Raw genomic sequence first — 19,176 nt, 5'->3', positions numbered from 1 at the left:
TGGTTTGAGTTAGGAAGTTTTTATGTTTTGAATTTTCTTTGACAGTTGTGTCAATCTCTTCTACACCTGAAATTCTCTCTTCCATCTCTTGTATTGTTGGTAATACTTACATCTTTGATTCCTGACCACTTTCCTAGGTTTTCCATTTCCAGATTTGCCTCCATTTGTGTTTTCTTATTACTTCTACTTCCATTTTTAGGTCTTGGATCATTTTATTCAACCCTTTCACCTGTTTCCCTGTATTTATTTCATTGAGTTATTGATATCCTCCAGACTCTACTAATAATTTTCATGAAATAGGATTATAGGACAGATTCCTGATTTTCAGGTGTGTTGGTATATTCAGGGCTTGCTGTGGTGGGAATACTGGGTTCAGATAATGCCCATATATTTTGGCTTTTGTTGCTTATGGTCTTGCACTTTCCTTTCACTATCTGGATATCCCTGATGTTTGTTGATCTGGGTGACTGTATGAGGTCTGCCTTTTTGTCCCTGCATTGCTTCAGGTCTCCTGGTAGGTTAGTGGCCCTGGCTGTATCAGACCACCTGTGGGACTTTCCAACTGGGGGCTCTTCCCAGGAGCAGAGAAGCTGCTGATCTGTTGCCCTGGCTACAATAGACCTCCTGGGAGGCCTTCATACTGTTGGGTCTTCCGTGGAGCTGTCAAGTTGTTAACCAACTGTGCTGAGTGCTGCTGATCCTCAACTTCTCTGGAAGCAGTGGATCCTCAACTGTTCTGAGTGCAGCAGGTCCTCTGGGATGTATCAGGATATGGAGTCTTCAGGGGAGCAGACCAACTAGAGGTCTGCCCGCCCCAGCAGCAAGGACCAGGCAGAGTGACTTATTTGATTTTTTTAATGCTGGAGAAAGCAACATTTTTTTCCTTCATCAACAGTAGTATATCTTAATAGACATAGCAACTGAGTTCTGCAGACAATATCGGCGTTTTCCATTTGAGACAGGATATTTCATTGACCTGAAACAATTAGAAGACTAGGCTGGTTAGCATGTGAATCTGACAGTCATGTGCTGCTCTCTCCAGTTCTAGGATCATAAAAGCATGCACCCTGCTCTCATGGGTCATGGGATTGAACTCAGGATTTATTATAGTCTTTTTCCCTCCTGATAAAAGCTACATCACTGGATATGGTAGGACTGCAATAAAAAAGCTCCTGGGTGTATACAGTCATCAACAGATCTATCTGAAAATAATCTCAGAGTACTAGGTATGATATTGTTAGAAGCTAGGCCCCTATTAGGTGCTACCAGTACTCCAGTAATTCTTAGTTTCATGATAGGTCATAAAACTTACCCTATACAGGATCTAGCAAAATGGCCTCTCAGCCTATGTTCTCAATGTACTACTGGAACATGATGTCCGTCCTTATGCCCCATTATCAATGATTTCATGTGTATCCATAGTGCTTGCATCTATAGTGTGTATTATCATCAATATCTGCTTTATCATTAACTGCATTTGAATCTGCCAGCACAAAACTAGTTGGACTCATTAATTCAGGAAACAGGTATTCCCTAAGTGTTTGCCTCATACTACCCATTGAAACAGATGCTGAGAATACATCAGTAAGCAAATGAGTCTAATATTGGTCCATAGGGAGCTTATGTTGGGAGAAGGCAAAAAAAAAAAAATGGCAAAAGAATTAAGTCAAAGCAGTTACATGCACACTCACTTTTGAGTGTTCATTCAAATCAGCAAAGAGGAAAAATAGAGTTGGTATGGAAACAGGAGACAGAGAGAAATTTAGAAATTAAAAAATTCTGCCTGCCATTCTTTTTATTGATAAGACATCCTGAGGTAAACATGAGCTTCAAAATATGAAGTCTCAGTTACCACCTGCCACTCACAATGTGAATATCTTACTACTGAATGACTGAGTGTTTTAAATGTATGACAACTGAACACAAGTCACTGTCTTCCTCTTATTCTTACTTGATTAAGAGCAGTCTAGAAGACAGTTTATATTGTATTTGTTAAAGGTAATAAATATATCTTCCAATGTAATGCCTTTGTAATAGGACTTTCCAAGGATGATATTGTCCTATATGAATCCTATTCACAAGAAAGTATAACCCGTGTGTGCACTGGATGAAGGTCTGGTAGGAGAGAAATCCAAGTTCTTAGTTATCCAAATTAATTTAATAGGTTTAATTAATAGGTTAATTTAATTTAATAGGTTACCATATAAACATAGGCAAAGTTGGTGGGTTATGTCTTCTGCCAGACACCATAAAGTAAATTCTCCATTCTTTTAGCTATGTCTGCTATGTATCATTGATATCTTTAGTTCACCAAGCAAATTTTGAAAAGACCAAAACATTTTTACCATTAAGACAGACCTTTCCTTGCCTGGAAGGATGCTGCATTTGATCTCAAAACAATTATCGATGTGTATAAGAAGGATCCAAAAGACCTTTGTCAGTGTCTCCACTATTTAGTGCTATTGGTAGACTGTCAGGATGAGGCATTTGAGTATTTCTTTTTAGGTTGTTTTCTTGCTGAACATGGCTAGCAACTCTGTACAAATGAAATAAGTGAAAGGAAAAGAGTCTTTGGATGAATGTCCTCTATGTAATGAAAGAGAATCTGTGCATAGAATCAAAGCAATTGCCTGCATAATTCAAGGCAAAGCTCACCTTTATCTCAATTATCTGGATATTGGAGTAGGAGAAACACAGTAAATTACTAAGATCATTGTATTATTTCTTCAACTCATTGCACCTTAACCCTCAACGGCAACGAGTTTCTTATTATCTTTACAAGCAACTCAGTTTCTAAACTAAATTGAAATAAATAACAAAACTAATGAAAGCATTATCATTCAAATAAAGATTTGATGACCCAGAGAAATATATTGGCCCAATAGCAAAATGATAGCTGTTAACTTTTGCATTGCTGTTATATCACAATATCACTTAATTGATATTCAAGAGCATGCAAAGCCATGCAACTTCCTCATAAACTGAAGTGGAAAATGATGAAGTGGAGGAAAAAACCAGAATGCATAAATAAAATATGAAAACTTTTGTCATGTTCTATTAGGAGTTTTTGTGTTAGCATCCTATTACATTAGTATTTGTTTTCACTAATATGGTATGAAAATTGCTGCAATGATTGCATGGTCATATCTTGTTAGGCAACTCAAACTCTTAAATTATATGATTCTAATATAAAATGAAAGAAAATTCTTAAATTATGAGAAGTTTCTAATGAGATATGAAGGCCCAGTTGTAAAAAAGTTGAAGCTGTTTTGCTGTGATTTCTTCAAAGTATTTTCTTTATAGGAACCAGGTGGTTACAAAGAAGAGGAAATTGGGCTTGAGAACACTGCTGTTGGATTGTTTGCTAAAAGGTAAGTTTCAGAAATATTTATGAATCAATATTATGAGTATTAGCCACATTGAGATAGGTAGCTATAGTTCTGACTTTCTGTGAGAAGAGCCACTGTGTGTAACATTTCTCTTCATAGACTGTTCTCAAAGGGGCTACACAGAGAAACCCTGTCTCAAAAAAAAAAAAAAAAACAGAAAAAAGTCACTTTTAATGTATGCTTTAAAGAACTATAAGTCAGAAGTTATTTTACTTTGAATTTATTGATAAGCAACATACTTGACATAGCCTTTATGGTGATAAACATGGAGCTTGTTTAGATTAAGGTAAGATGTTCTTAGGAAAAAAAGGCCACTTAATTTAAAGTATTTCTCTAATGTACTAAATTTATATGTACTAAATGTAAATAAATTTGTAATTTATTAAAAACTGTGGACTCATCCAAAAGGTCGTTTCCACTCTGCCGGTGTGAGTATTCTCAAGGTATGAAAACTAGTGCTGTACCAAGTAGTTTCTTTATCAGTAATGTATTTTATCTTATCAAATCCTGACAGAAAAATTAAATTTAGAGTTGAATGAAATATTGGGGAAATTTTTAAATGATCACAAAATATATTTGCCCCTTTAAAAATTCTGGATGTTGTCTCATTAAATATTACATTCGAGAAAGGATTGTCACATTTTCATATGTACCTTAATATAACATTTTATACACTCTTTTTTAACCCCAACAATATCATTATCAGTGGTGTCCAAGATGATGGTAGTTATTTACCGGGCCTTAGCTTAGAAGATCTAGTTCTGACATCTACTAATTTTTCAAAATTATAAATTTATCTTAACTGGTTCTTCATAGAAGATGCAAAGGGAAACCAGTTAATAGTAGCTTCCAGATCTTAAAATGATATTAATTGAACTAGAATAAGTTTTATAGAAACAAACTAAACAACCTGGTTTGGGGCCAGAGCAACATTTATTTATCTATTTTTTTTATCTTAAGTATGGTACAAGTTTCTCAGAGCCAGGACCCTCCCACCTTTCTCACTTGATACTCCAGCTCCAGAAGTCTGAGACACAAGTTCTGAATCCTCAAAAGACTTTCATGGGAACCATTTTAATGTAAATATCTATAAGACCATTTGGAATTCTGTGCAGAATCACTAAAGCAAATTAGCAAGTGTTGCAGATGAACTAATCATTAAAATATTTAAAATGATACAAGTTCAAGTCAGTGCTCTTCGACTTAATCACATGCTATCCCACCTTGACCATGAGCAGTTCTAGTTGAGACCTCTTCTCTTGTCCCAGGAAGAACTGGGCTATTTCTGAGGCTAGTAAGAAGAATTGGGCCATTTCCAAACCTCTGTCTGATCAAAAGATTAGATTGATCTTGAGAGAATAAAGTCAGTTTTTCACATCCATAATGGCAAGCAACATGAATGCAGCCTGAATATCTTTCCTACAATATAGACTTCTTCATTTTTATGCACTGCTGATCTTCACTGCTATGACCTTTATTCTTACCTGTGATTTAATTATCATAAAACGTATTTCATACTAAAGTTAAGCTTTAGCCTGGGTGATTTTTCTCATGCTTTCACTAACTTTCTTTAAATCGTCCACACAATGAAAATATAATGAGTGCTCAAGGGCCTTGTCTGTATCACAACCTAATAGTAGTAGAAGCCACAAAATTTGTGCTGCATTATCTCCTGCAATGAGAACACAGCCAGTCCAAACCAAATGCTTTCTTTCCTCAAAGCCTCAGCCATGCTTCCCTCCCCTCATAAATTAGCTGTGTTTAGAAGAAGGCTTGCCCACATTCTATAGATTATCTTGAGGAAAGGCTCCATCATCCATAATACATTTGGGCTCTTTCTAGTGGAAGATTTATATATTTTTTTTATTGATGGGTTATGAATATTGACACAGGAGATATTCATTGTTTATTGAAGGCTTGTTTACATAAAAGATCTTCACAGGCTACCCCCTAAGTCTAGAGGTCCTACACCAGTGTCAGGGAGCTGTCTGGGTATTTTTTCCCACGTATTGCACTGCCATTCTATCAACAATAGAGGCCCATTAACGTTTGGCCCTTCAAGTTACTGCAGCCCAAGCCTCAGTGGCAGGACGTCTGCCCAATATGTAAAATAACGGAATGAATGGATTCCTTGGAAACAATGATAACAAGACCTGGCTGAGCTAACTGTGACAGCATGTGGTAATTTTCCAGCCCGCTGGCCCTGTAAAGGAAACTGGAACACAAAGCGTAGACTGCGGGGCGGGCCAGCCTGAATAGCTGCAAACAAGTGCAGAATATCTGATGATGTCATACGCACAGTTTGACAGATGGGGCTGGACAATTTTCCCCCCTTCAAACGTGTTCTTAACTGTTTGTATTCCATTGGCTTTCTCACTTGAGAAGTTCAATTCTGTAATCACCTGCTTGAAAGACTAAACAAACCTTAACTGTCATGTGCTTGATTCAAGTACTACCAGTTTTATGAAGAAAAATGATATCCATTATTAGTGGCTGAATGCTGAGAGGAACAGTGGGGGGGGGGGAGTTGCTTTGGATTAATGCATCATCTCTGCTTTCAGCTGTGGGCCAGGTTTTCAGTCTAGCTCTGACTGAATCCTGCCATACACTTTGAATAGCATAATGAAGTATTGTTATTGCCCCAGTCTAGTCATTACATCAGGGAAACAGACATCTAAAGTTATCAAAACTGATTACTAGCTGAGCTTTTGTGTCTATAAAATAAATGCATTAAAAGAAGTTTTTTTTCCCCCTCAGTCTTACGGGTGTCCTATCAGAGTCCGATGTTTTAATGTTTATAGCATTATTTGTCACTGTGTATAAGTTGGATTGAGGGTATGTGGACAGACAGTACTCTCCCTAAATGTGTTGATATGTAGATCCTCTCTCTCTCTCTCTCTCTCTCTCCCTCTCTCTCTCTCTCTCTCTCTCTCTCTCTCTCTCTCTCTCTCTCTCTCTCTCTCTCTCTCTCTCTCTCTCTCTCTCTCTCTCTCTCTCTCTCTCTCTCGTGTGTGTATTGTGTGCATGTGTGTTTATGTTGATACATGCAAGAATGAAGACAGACAACATTTATAAAAATGAGACACAACTCAATTAAAATTCACCTAAAAATAGTAAATGAACCAGGGTAGTCAGTTTAATTGTAGTGACCCAGACTGACTTCTTTCCACCCTTTGAGGAGGTAGCTGCCTTGGATCTCAAATGTCCTCAACACTTTATTCATGTAGCTCTTATTTACTTTCAAAGGAATGTATGTAAATATATGTAGGCTACAGAATAGGCCTCAGATCCAGTTCTATTCTTTAATCTTTTCATCAAATAGCTGACTAAAGAGAAATAGCCAAAGGACTCTGTTTATAGAGAAGTAATATCAGTTCCACAGAAAAGCATGGCACAGTGCCGAGCCCACAGAAACAAGCATTGAAATAGCATAGTAATAAAAATTAACGTTAAGATCTACAAAAATAGATATTTCAATCTAGGAAAGCACCCCACATGACACTACTCACTCGGAGCTTTCCAGATAATTGAAACCTAACAGAAAAATATCCCAAATTCAACATCTCCCACTTAGCTAAGCCAGATGCCACACAGGAGAAAGGTAATATAAGCAAAAAAATTCTTACTAACAATATTGAAAATGTGTTACATCCAACTTGAATTCCATCCCCAACAAATATGCTTATCTTTTAGATATGAATAGGGAATTTTATCCTGAATACTCTTGACATTATTGATCAGTTCAACCAGTGAAAGTTGTATTTCACAGAATCATTCAATAATAATCATCTGTTGTGTGTTTGACACTAGACTATCAGTTTATTTTATTTGAATACTGAGGCTAGAATTTATACTTTATTTAAAGTTAGCATAGTCCTTATACAATGCAAACTTGTAGCAGGTACACTTTTCTGGGAAGGTTTGTGGTTCATAGCTCCTACCATCCTTTGCAAGGTCATAGCTAGGTTTGAGGACCTACATAGCTTCTATAAACTGTAATGATTAATCAGCTCTCCACAGGTCACACTGCTTATGGAGAGCAGTTCAACCCTGCTTCCCACATTCCCCACTAACTAGCACCAAGGGCATCTCTCTACATGTTGACACCAGATGGAAGCCCCCATCTGCTACAAAAAGCCAAATTGTTTTATTAGTAGCTGTGGTGCTTACATCCCTACAGGAGACTAAGAAGGTGAGAGGAAGGAAACAAAAGGTGGGGACAGGAAACATGAGCCCACAGCACTCACAAATCATAACCTGAAGCTAGCCACAAGCTGTCCCTTGTCACCTCCTTCTGATCCATCTATGTCAACAGCTTAAGTGGGATTCCCTGGGACCACAGCCAAGGAATTTAGTTGAGTAATTTTAGTTGAATGTGATACTAGGTTTAAAAAATGCAGAATACCAAGTTCTCACCATTAACACCAGTTACCACTGTGTTAACACATTAACTTTCTCAAAATTTTCATCTTGGGGTTGGGGCAGAAGAGCCCAAGAACAAGTCAATGAAGTTAGCCAAAGTAAGATTAGCTAAAATGCAGACATAATAGTATTTCATAGTACGTATATTTGAATTTGAATATTTGAAAGAAATTACGTTTCCAGACTCACTTGGGATGACATAAAAATATCTGTAACAATAATGTCGTATAGTAAGTCAGAACAACAATCATGCAATAAGCCAATACTCATTCTATTAAGAAAAATGGAGAGCCAAGTATTCCCCCCCAAACATACTTTCTTCCTGTAAATGTGCCTGTGTCTTAAACCTTAAACTCTAGCACTACTAGAATGGATCCAAAATATTTCTTGAATCTGTCAGGAAATTAAACTTATTGTCAATAAAATTCATAAACATACTATTTCATACAGCTGTGTTTGATGTTTATCTGCAAGTTAGAACTCAGTTCAAATAAATGCTCACCAAGAATTTACCTATAAGTAGTAAGATATATATTTTGTGTACAAACAGCCTTCAGAACTACCTACAATAATTATGCAGTAGGGGGCATGTTATACATGTATGTATGTGTGTGTTCCGCATATAAATTCTAAAAGAAATAATTACAAGAGAGAATTCTGGAATTCGGAAGATTATGTGCTGATTCTGAGCTTTGGTTAAAATGTGATTCAACCCTTAAAGCCTTCATTGTCTGACAATGTAGCAAAATATTTCTTACAATTTACCTGCCTTGGAAAACATCCCTCAGCTCTAAGTTTTCAGTGCCTATTCCCTGCACATTCCTGAATTTCAGGACTTGCATTCTCACTTTCCTTAAGTGTTTTAAAATATAAATAGACTTTTGCACTTGGCAATTTGAAAGATAGAAAACTTTGTTAAGTCTACAACCCAAATAGTATAAGCCAAAATATGGAAGACAAATCACATGTAATTGAAACTAAATAATAATGTCTAGTGGTCCTGGAGAGCAGTTCAAGAAAAGAAAACCAGGCAAAGAAACTTGAAGCATAGTTTCATTCAATTCTTACTGGCTGTTTAGTATAAGTATTTAAGGGGGCTATAAGCTATCAGAATACTTAATTTTCCTTTTAACTGTGCTACAGTTATTAATGCGGGGCAGAAGAAGCAAATGAGTCAAGGAGACTTGGGAAGGTGGCAGAACAGCAGATCTGTTTGTGTAGATTTTAAGTGTGTTTCAAGATACAGTAGCATATTCTGCATCTTTTTTTATTAATAGAATATCAGTATCTCAAAATTCTTATTGCAACAAAATGTGTTAACCTTAATCAATTTTATATCCTATTAACAACATAAAGATACTAAGTGTTTCTTTCCTCAACTACAAAATAAAAAGTCTTGCTGTCACAATTCCTCTAACCCATGAAGTGCTGTTTTTATAAAGGTGCAATATTCAAACATACCAATACTATATTTTGCTTATTTATGTAAAATGTCAGTAATTTGAAAGGCAGAGTAGGGCATGGATGAAACCATGGGATAGACTTCATATCAAGCCTCATGTTCAGCTCCAATTCTTCTCCTTGCTCATCTAGTGCACTCAAGTAAGGCAAAAGCTTTGCCTCAAGCTGCCCCCCCAAGGGATGGCTAAGTAGCTCTGCAGTGTTAAAACCCTCTGTTGACTTCAAAGCTCAAGTTACCACAAGCTCAAGTTTCAATAGAAATGTTTTAGATTTTTATGGCTAATAATAATCAAAGTCAAACGCTATTGACAATCAACTTTTAAAGTATTTTATTCAAATAACTTGGCCAATTTTTACAAGACTATTCAAGGTCTCTTAGAAATTCCTTTTTGAAGAACTTATCTACAATTTTCTTTGCTTGTTTTATTAATCCATGTGATACATAATGTCTGTATTCTGAGTGAACTTAGTGATATCACTGCCTATTCACATGCTTCGCAGACAAATTAGAAAAGCTAGAGAACAATTCTAAATTTACAATAAATTTATTAAAAATATTCTTGAAATCAATTGACCAATATTCATATGTCATTTTCAAAAGACAAACATAAAGACAAGACTGCATGACCACAACCTCAAGAAACTCCAAAGCAGTGACTATAAAAGGGGGTGCACAAATGATGTACACAGAGGACAGGATAGGCTCTGCTTGTAAAACGACAGCAAAATTTCATGAAAGAAGAGGAAAATAATACATATTTCACCTGGAGGATAACTCGATTCGCAATTAGAAAAATTGTCTTCAGGATGAGTCTGGCAGTAGCTTATAGATTAAAGAGCTGGATGGTTTATAATTATAATGCAGCATGACCCATTTATAGAAATTTCATTTCATATAATATGGTTTAAACAGTAATATAATGAAAAATTTGTAGTGAAAGTACATGTGAATGCTTTCTTTACAAAAGATTTTTACTGCTGTCATTTTTTGAATTAGTCACTATAATGGAATCATGGTCACTTCTTCAAAATGTAAAATACATATGCATATATATATATAAGAGAAATAAAATGAGATCTATTTGTTTTAGCTGGACACAATGTAAGTTCCCTATAGAATTTTGCAGGTGTGTTAACTCAACCATCAGGGCCCCTCAGGTTCATGCAGACCTCCAGGGAAGAACATAAGTCCTAAAGAACCTCCTTCCCAGGATACCATTCTTTGGAGTCTTAGTGGCCCCCTTTAAAGGATGAGGTCCCTCACCCTCACCCCTCTGCCCTCCCCAGTCTGAGTCTGGGCACCATTAGTGCACTGGAGCAGTAATTTCACTAAATTGTACCTTACTGGCCCCCTATTACGAAAGGAAGTGTGAATACTGCCAAAGCCCTTTCGTAACTGGCAATGGAATCACAGGTCAGAAAACATCTTTAGCAAGCATAAATTATTAGGCTCACTATAAAAGAGAGCTGACAGATGAAACAGGCATTTCCATGAGTGAACAATACAGCTTCAATTCAAAGACTACTGATTGGGTGTTCAGCCTCCCAGCATAAACAGCTATTCAAATTTTAAACTGTAACCATCTGAATAAAGAGAAGGATTGCCACGGACACCTCGGGTTCTTCTGAGTGCTTCAACAAGGGATGCGATATAAATAAAATGTCAACCCATAGGTTGAGTATTTCTTCTTCCCAAGGGTACTTCATAGCCAATGAAACAGAAGGCCAGTGTTTTAGATCATAGGCCACCCCAGAATCATGGAGAGCCGAATTCCCCTAATAGGTGCCCCAGAGCTTTGCTAGGAGATGGTCACTGAGCACATCAGCCTCCCTCTCCACCCACCCTGTCTGTCTGAGTCCTTCCCAGTCTTCTCTTTTGTAAGATGTTATCTGTATTCATGGGGCGAGGCTGGTGGGGATGAAGTCACAAATGTGTAATTATAAACCTCAGAACAATGCAACGCATTCTACTCATAAAAAAGTAGACATCGCCGGTTTCTTGTGGAGACACCACAAAGAAAGACTGCAGCCCGAAATAATGCAAGATCCAGCTAGAGAACAGCACTGTATCTGCTTTGGTGAAAGACTGAAAGCCTAGACGTTTTAAGCCTCCTAGAATCTGTTGAGAAACTGATAAGAACCTAAGACTAGTCTTTGATTGTTTGTAAATCTCTGATTCACTTGCAGGCATTGGCTGTCTGAATAATGACGGGAGACGTGTATCTAGTGCATGCTTAGAGTAAAAGCTTATCTCTCTCACAAACGGGGCACATTAGTTAATAGTTCAGATATTAAACACATAGACTTACATTGAGACTCCTTGAGTTTGGGAAGATTCAAACAGTAGTTTTAAGTAAAAATATCAGAGAGTTATCTATTGTTACCAGACTAAAGGACCTTGGGTCTGTGCCTTCTCAGAAGAACTACATGCTAAGCACTCTACCCACAACCCTGTCCTTTAAGCACCAGACTGGGTCTCATATTCTACACAAAAGGAAACTATAAACACAGAACTTTTGCTTGTTAATGATAGTTTTGGAATTAATTTTCTAGTAATTGACACTGGAAAGCCTACCAGCACTAATGATTCCCACCCCTATATCTCCCAGATCTGTGGAGAGACAATTGTCTTTAATGAACAAAGTACACAAAAAATTCATTTACACTGAAGATCTAGGCAGGAGTAGAATGCTTTCTTCTCATCTTGATATGTTTGTTTCATATAATTGTGAAAAATATTATACATGGAAAAGCTTGCTATTTGAAAAATCTGCCCTCAAAGATTTCTCTATATTGATTCACATTACAAAAGCAAACAGGCCTCTCTGCTATAAAGTGCAGTTTTCTCACTTCCATGCCTCTGCAAGGATGTTGGTTACACTGATTTTATGTGCTAAGAATAAAATCAGCTGTGTATTAACAAGCAGAGTCCTGCTGCTGAGAACTACTGTGAAGTATGACACTAAAGGAGAGGGGAATTTTAAGAAGGAGAAAACTGAATACATGTGCAATTAGACATGCCTTTGATGACCTCTGATCTCAGGCTGAGCTGTCTTCATTCAGTCTCCTTCCCATAACTACAGTTGAAGTACGAGTCTATATTAATTAAGGAGTGTCTCCAGGCCACCATTGAGAACTACTAGAGGGAAGTTATATGTTTGAGTCCCTTGTTATTAAAAGCACTCAGGCAGCAGTCAGTAATAATGCTACCTAAAATACAGCATGCAACTGGCCAGAATAACCTGAGTCTAATGCCAAGCTCAATTCAGTTATTGACATATGGTCATTTTGATGAGAAATTATCAGTTTTTGCAATGATTTCCTATGATTCAAATAGACAAAATTTTCTAATCCAATGATTTCTCTTTTAAATCTAAAAGCATGGAGAAAAATATGTTCATACCTTACTGTAGTAGAGTTTGCTGTATTCAAGTTCTTTCTGCTACATATAGTCAAATAAATCAAATAAATACATGTTCTTATCTAGAAGATTTTTCAGGAAAAAAAATTATAGTATTATCCATTGATTATCTAAGCACTAATTTTTACAGACAACGCAATTATATGGTAAATTTTATACCAAAATGTAATTTTAACTACTTACTAAAATAACTTTAAATAATCTGAATTTTCTCTGGCCTAAAATATTTGTATCTAGTCTATATAGGGGCTTGTCCACGATGTTTCAAACTTCCATTGTACCTTGCCATAATGATTACCATCATTGGATTATAGATACTCAGTATTGTTCTCCTCTTACTATCAGTAGTTCTTAACTCTGAGGAAATGAAATCCAGAGTGTAGCAGTATCTACACATAATCCATGTTATTGGGAGGTTGAAGCAGGAGGATTACAATTTTGGGAACAGACTGAGATAAATGAGTAGACTCTAATCAAAATATTGTTTTACTTTGAAGTTGAAAAGCACCTGCTCCAAGCCGATATCACTTAAAGCTCTTTGTGTTAGCAAATGTTCTAGAGGTGGGAAGAATGCTGTCACATTGTTGTTGCTTTTTTTAAAGTTCCACCTTTAATGGGTGCTAGTTAGATAATGGTAGTTCCCCAGTACTTTGCTCTATTGTAAACAAGACTACTCCTCTCTGTTGTTTCATGTAAAAAAAAAATCACATTGAATAAATAAGTGACCTGCTTACTATTGTCATGTACAGCTCATGACTTTGCCAATAGACATTACACAGGAATTTCAGAAGCCTTCCTCCTTTGAAGTTAGCCCTAAACAATCAGTTTTCTAAAAATTGATAAAATTATGGAATTTATACAGTCTTTCTTTGTAAGCCTAAAGCACCACCTCATTTTACATAGCTCATCTAAAACATCACACAAATTCCTTTAAAGCCTGAGTGCATTCAGAGGGCAAGCTGATATGAGCCCCTGGTAAAGAACACAAAGTTGTTCTTATCTCACTAAAAGGGAAATTTTGATTTTGAAATTAGCTCATACCAAAACGTGTTAAAACACGAAAATATTTATTCCCCTTTTATAGTACAAAGAGCAATTGGGTATCTCTAGAGAATATTCCAATTACACATTGGGCTCTAGTAGAAACATCAGAGACGTTATTTTGACCAATACCACTATCACAATAAAAAAATCCACATGTGATTATAACAATATTTAAATACTATTTACATGTCAGTAATAATAATATTGGATTAGTAGAGGATGTAAATGTCTTCTTTCCTCCTGTTCCAGACTTCAAGACACGTTTCTTTCAGTTAGAGACAGCATTCACAGAATACATTGGTACTTTCTCAATAGGAAATATTGATGATATTACTATCTTCAGTCTTGTACATGTTTTTCACCTTTCTCCAGGTAGGAACCAGGATTTTCAACTTGCTCTAAAAGGACAGGACACCCAGCCTTCTGAGCCCTTTAATTCTTTTCTCCAGAAGATTACTCTACTGGGGTTTGGAATTCATACAAAACTTAAGTGGGTTCTTACTTTTTCACACTCCCCTTTACTCCTAAAAAACCTTTGGTTCTAAATATGAAGATATTTAAGTAGCTTCTGTCTCTTTTTTCCAAAGCTCATTGATTCTCCTTGAATCACATCTGTTTGAAAGTCATTTGATATTTTCTGGACACCCACATCTTTATGGTGAGACTTTTGCTCATTTCTTTAAGTTATTCTACTTTTTAATATCTATCTATCTATCTATCTATCTATCTATCTATCTATCTATCTATCTATTTATCTATCATCTATCTATCTATCTCTCCCTGTCTCTCTCTCATTCTCTCACTTTCTAATGTCTTTTATACTTTCATTTTTCCCTTGGTAAATGTCTTCCAACACTTCCTTTCCTTCCCACTACTTCCTGAAGGAATCAATAAATATCTATACACTCCCTTTGTTAGCCTTCTATCATCCTTGTGCCTGCTCCTTACCCCAGCCACGGTTACACATTTCCTGAAGTAAATTGGATTACTCACTGTATCCAATTGTCATTGACAGACATTCAAGTTCATATCCCCTCAAGCCTGTTTTAATATATTAGCTTGAATTTCAACTTTCAGAATTTCACTTGACAAGCCACTATTTAAATCCTTATGGATGATAATAATCCTAGAAATAACTCCTACTTAAAGTATATTTCATTTGTGGAGTACATATATTATCTAAGTAAAAAGTACATTAATTTTCCTAACTCTTTTATGACAACAGAAAAACATAATTATTCCCAGTTTGCATATGAAGTCATTGAGGTAAGACCATGAATATTTTCCTTGTGATAAAATAAAGGAGGAAAGAAATAAATGCCTAACTCCCAGTTATTTGCTGAAACACGATAAAAGAGAAAAGTTCTTCAACTCAAGAAATTCAGGAAGCCTTTATGCAGTGACATACTATTTCCTTCCTTGAAATGATTATAGTGAATATTTATTCAAGAAATTCTAAGATAGCTCATGTATGTCATGGTAGCCAAAGGAAGAAATGTCAAATAATAGAGAATAAGAAAATGCCATGAAGAACATGACCCTCTGAGGTGATTAAAATGGGGTTTACCCATTTAGATATAAAACTTAAATGGGAAATTTTGACTTAATGCAGCATGAGGATGAAGACTCTCTGGAGGGACTTCTAAGATCTGAACCTGTTCTTCCTGAGAGCATGAAAATCAGAATGAACTTTCTTTCAGCCCTGTCCTCTCAGTGCTGACCCTGCCTTAAGAGGTTCTATCATCAGAGGAAAAAAGTAAAATAAAGAATAAAACACAAATATTCATATTTCATTCAGGAATGTGGGTGTGGGAGTTGATAGTGATTCTTCAGTTAGATATGTAGCATCACAAATAAAGTAAGTGTACATACAGTAGAGAAAACAAAAACTGCAAACCACCTTTCAACTAGAAATAGTTTTGGTTATAGATTATGATTATTGCAACATGCAGCATTTAGGCAGGATACCTCTAGAAACATCACTGGCTTTAGTACACATTGATATTTGCCTTGGTTTCAGGCTCACTTGACCATTTGAAACGCATTAAATAACTTTGCTTGTGTTTTTGCAGCCTTCTCCTAATAAGGTTCCTGGTCCCTTCCAACAGATAGTTCCTCATTTCTAGACACTGGCTATAGCTGCTGATTTGCTTATACTTTCTACTCATGAATAGGTAAAGTCTTCATACTGTATCAATGATAATTCTTATTTTTCCAAAGAATAGGAAATTCTAATAAGAATATTAGAGTCCTTCCAGTCTGTCCCCATCTACCTTGGTTGCAAATTCAGCAGACAGTCCCACAGCCCCAAGAGGAGGTAGCACTTCAAGGTACTTTAGCAAACCCAGGATCTTAGGATTCCAGTATACCAGGACCCCAGGGGCATGGTCACACCAGGATCTCAGGGTCTCAGAGGCAGCTTGACTCCCAGGAACTCTGACATACCCAGAAACTCAAGATCACAGGATCACAGAGTCACAGAATCACAGGAAAAGCTGGAATCTGAGGAGTTCAGGCTCAACTTGGATTACATGAAGAACAGGCTCCAATCAGATACAGTGAGGATATCAGATGGTGGGAGGCAAGCATAAGAACAAAAGCAACAGAAACCAAGGTACTCTGCATCATCTGAACCCAATTCTCCCACTACAGCAAGTCCTGGATACACCACCACACCAGAAAAGCAAGACACAGATCTAAAGACACTTCTCATGATGATTAAGGAGGACTTTAAGAAGGACATAAATAACTCTCTTAAAGAAATACAGGAGAACACAGGTAAACAGGTAGAAACACTTAAAGAGGAAACACAAAAATTTCTTAAAGAATTACGGGAAACCACAAGTAAGCTTGTGAAGGAGTTGAACAAAACCATCCAGGATCTAAAAATGGAAATAGAAACAATAAAGAAATCACAGAGGGAGACAACTCTGGAGATAGAAGTCAGGAGCCACAGATGCAAGTACCACCAACAGAATACAAGAGATGAAAGAGAGAATCTCATGTGCAGAAGATACCACAGAAAACACTGAAACAAAATCAAAGAAAAAGCAAAAAGATCCTAACTCAAAACATCCAGGAAATCCAGGACACAATGGGAAGACCAAACCTAAGAATAATTGGTATAGAAGAGAGTAAAGATTTCCAATTTAAATGGCCAATAAATATCTTCAACAAAATTATAAAAGGAAACTGCCCTAACCTAAAGAAATAGATGTCCATGAATATACAAGAAGCCTATAGAACTCCAAATTGTTAAGACCAGAAAAGAAATACCTCCTGTCACATAATAGTCAAAACACCAAATGCAAAAAACAAAGAAAGAATATTAAAAGAAATAAGGGAATAATATCAAGTAACATATAAAGGCAGACCTATAAGAATTACACCAGACTTCTCGCCAGAAATGATGAAAGCCAAAAGATACTGGGCAGACATGATACAGACCCTAAGAGAACACAAATGCCAGCCCAGGCTACTATATGCAACAAAACTCTCAATTACCATAGATGGAGAAACCAAGGAATTCCATGACCAAACCAAAATTATACAATATCTTTCCACAAATCCAGAGAATCAAAGGATAATAAAGGGAAAACTCCAACACAAGGAGTGAAACGACACACTAGAAAAAGCAAGAAAGTAATCTTCTTTCAAAAAACATAAAAGAAGGGACTCAGTGGGTAAGAGCACTGGATGCTCTTCCAAAGGTCCTGAGTTCAAATCCCAGAAACCATATGATGTCTCACAACTAATGTAAAAGAAGATAGCCACATGAATAGAATTTCAACTCTAACAACAAAAATAACTGGAAACAACAATTACTTTTCCTTAATATCTCTTAATATCAACGGACTCAATTTCCTAATAAAAAGACATAGACTAGCAGAATGGTTACAGAACCAGGACTCAGCATTTTGTTGATTACAGGAAATCCACCTCAGTGACAAAGGCAGACACCACCTCAGAGTAAAAGGCTAGAAAACAATTGTACTACCAAATAGTCCAAAGAAACAAGATGGAGTAGTCATAGTAATATCAAAGAAAATCGACTTTCAACCTAAAGATATCACAAATGATAAGGAGAGATATTTTATACACACCAAAGGTAAAATCTAACAAGATGAACTCTACTCTCAATTCTGAACACTTATGCTCCAAATGCAAGAGTGTCCACATTCATAAAAGAAACTACTAAAACTCAAAGCACCCACTGCACTGTACACAATAATATGGGGAGACTACAACACCCCATTCTGATCAAGGGACAGATCATGGAAACAGAAACTAAAGAGAGACATTGTGAAATGAACAGAAGTTATTAAACAAATGGTTTTAACAGATACCTATAGAACATTTTATCCTAAAACAAAAGGATATACCATCTTCTCAGCACCTCACAGTACCTTCTCCAAAACTGACCATATAATCGGTAAAAAAAAAAAAACAAAACAAAACAAAAAAAAAAAACAGGCCTCAACAGATACAAGAAGATTTTAATAAACCCATGCATCTAATCATATCACGACAGATTAAGGCTGAAATTCAATGAGAGCATAAATAATAGAAAGCCCACATACACATGAAAGCTGAGCAACGCTCTACTCAATGATAATTTGGTCAAGGAAGAAATAAAGAAAGAAATTAAAGACTTTTTAGAGATTAATGAAAACGAAGGCACAACATACACAAACTTATGGGGCACAATGAAAACAGTTCTAAGAGGAAAACTCATAACTCTTAGCTCCTCCAAAAAGAAACTGGAGAGAGGATACAATAGTAGCTTGACAGTATACCTGAAAGCTCTAGAACAAAAAGAAACAAATTCACCCAAGAGGAATAGACAGCAAGAAATAATCAAACACAGAGCTGAAATCAACCAAGTGGAAACAAAAAGAACTATACAAAGAATCAACCAACCAGGAGCTGATTCTTTGAGAAACACAAGGTAGATAAATCCTTATCCAGACTAAGAAGAGGGCACAGAGACAATATTCTAATTAACAAAATCAGAAAGTAAAAAGGAAGACATAAAAACAGAAAGTAAGGAAGTCCAAAATCATCAGATCCCACTACAAGAACATACATTCATCAAAACTGGAAAACCTGGATGAAATGGACAATTTTCAAGACAGATACGAGGTACCAAAGTAAAATCAGGATCTGATTAACGATCTAAACAGTCCCTTATACCCTAAAGAAATAGAAAGAGTCTCGGCTAATATCCACTTATCTGTGAGTACATATCATTTGAATTCTTTTGTGATTGTGTTACCTCACTCAGGATGAATGCCCTCCAGGTCCAACCATTTGCCTAGGAATTTCATAAATTCATTCTTTTTAATAGCTGAGTAGTACTCCATTGTGTAAACGTACCACATTTTTTTATCCATTCCTCTGTTCAGGGGCAACTGGGTTCTTTCCAGCTTCTGGCTATTA

Source organism: Mus caroli, chromosome 13, assembly GCF_900094665.2.
Source record: "Mus caroli chromosome 13, CAROLI_EIJ_v1.1, whole genome shotgun sequence".
NCBI lineage: Eukaryota > Metazoa > Chordata > Mammalia > Rodentia > Muridae > Mus > Mus caroli.
This window is presented reverse-complemented; position numbering follows the sequence as displayed.